Here is a 1,768-nt window from a genome sequence, read left to right as displayed (position 1 = left end):
GATGTGTCTCTTCACTTGTTGTGCTATATTATACACAATTCTCGCCACCCCAACCCTGTACTAGCAGGTTTCCCAGCAGATCTTCCCTAATGACCTGCATTGTAATTTGCTGTCTTGTATCCTGTGCCTGAGTGTGCAATAGAGGTACCCCAATAGAGGTACCCCAATAGTCCTAACAGCATGTTGCTTTTCTCCCTTTTCTCTCAGGTGCCACAAGCAACACAAGTGTTACTTGGTTGCTTCCAAACGTGATAAACATTGTGTAGCATCCTTGTTTGCACGCCACACTAAACCAAACTATGATTTGCCAGGCCTGTGCAAATATGGTGGCTTCCGGACGGGACCTTGCACCCCTTTGCTGGTTCCCCTTTCCGTTTTGCTTGGGGTAACAACTAAACTAAGATTTGGCTTAGGCCCCATCCTCACTATGCATTTAAATTCTGAGTTTCCTGGGAAGGGGGGATTGATTGTTAAATGACTGAGAATTGCAGCTTGATGAGTGGACCAAGGGGTCTCCTAACAATTCTCTGCACCCACAACAAACTACACTTCCTAGGATTCTTTGGGGGGAGCCACAGTTGTTTAAAGTGGTATCATACTGTCTTAAGGATATAGTAGAGATGGGATCTTAGTTTGTTGTTTGAACCTAGAATCATTGTCAAGATAACTCTTCCTTAACCATGGCCTATAGTCACAGGTTGTCTATGGTTAGAGATAATCCAAAGTGGTCTGGAGTCTCTGAACGTCACACTAAGCCAAAAGTATCTGTTTGCTTCTGTGCCACACTGTGCTGAAAGGAAAGAGAAAGGAGCAAAGTGGGTGTGAGCTCCTCTCTGAGGCCCAGCTACTTTGTGTGCTCCCAGTTAGTCATAGTTTGGCTTACCATCATGTGTGAACCAGGCCAATGTATTTCCTTTTTTTAAAAAAAAACCTGATTCATATTCACAAAGCTTCGTATCTTTTTGTTTCTTTTTCCCCTGCTGGCCCAAACATGAGCATAGTGGTCTCATCTCTTGCCACTTCCTTGCTTTGTTTTTCTGTCATTTTCTACAACTTACCCACTTCTCCCTCTTGCTTAATTTTCTCCAATTTTAAATACAGATCAAGTCTGGAGCCGTTCCTCTGGAGCCATTCATTTGCCAACTATTCTGTAAATGAATATTTTGTACATTCCATCTAACAGAAAAATCAGTTCTAGGTCAGTGTCTGTTTATGGGTATAGGTTGTATCTTGGACTGACTCCACCATTTCTATATCTATACACTGGTTTCTTTAGACATTGTTACCCTGACACTCTCAAAACAAGTTCTTGATCTACCAAGTGCCTCTTTCTATAATAATTGTTCCTAGTCTCACTGATAGGTTGCACCAGTATTTCTTGCTAAACCTCATCTGTGGCACAGCTGGATTCTCCATAGACGAGCCTTCTCCATCCAGATGTTTGAGTTATAACCAGTGCTTTTTCTGGGGGTATTTAAGGGTACACAGTACAGCCTTCCTTGGTTTTCGAACAGAATGCGTTCCGGAAGTCGAAACATTCAAAAACCAAGGCACGGCTTCTGATTGCGCAGGCCCTCCGGAAACAAGAGCGGAAGCCGCATCGGACGTTTGACTTCCAAAAAAAAGTTCGAAAACTGGAACACTTACTTCCAGGTTTTGATCGTTCGGGAGCCAAAACGTACATACAAGTACCAAGGTATTCGACAACCAAGGTACGACTATCAGCACCTTTCCCCCCCAAATATTAAAAGCGTGGCACTTACTTTAA

This window comes from Podarcis bocagei (assembly GCF_964188305.1).
Source record: "Podarcis bocagei genome assembly, chromosome: 12".
Taxonomy (NCBI): domain Eukaryota; kingdom Metazoa; phylum Chordata; class Lepidosauria; order Squamata; family Lacertidae; genus Podarcis; species Podarcis bocagei.
Note: the sequence above shows the minus strand (reverse complement) of the source record.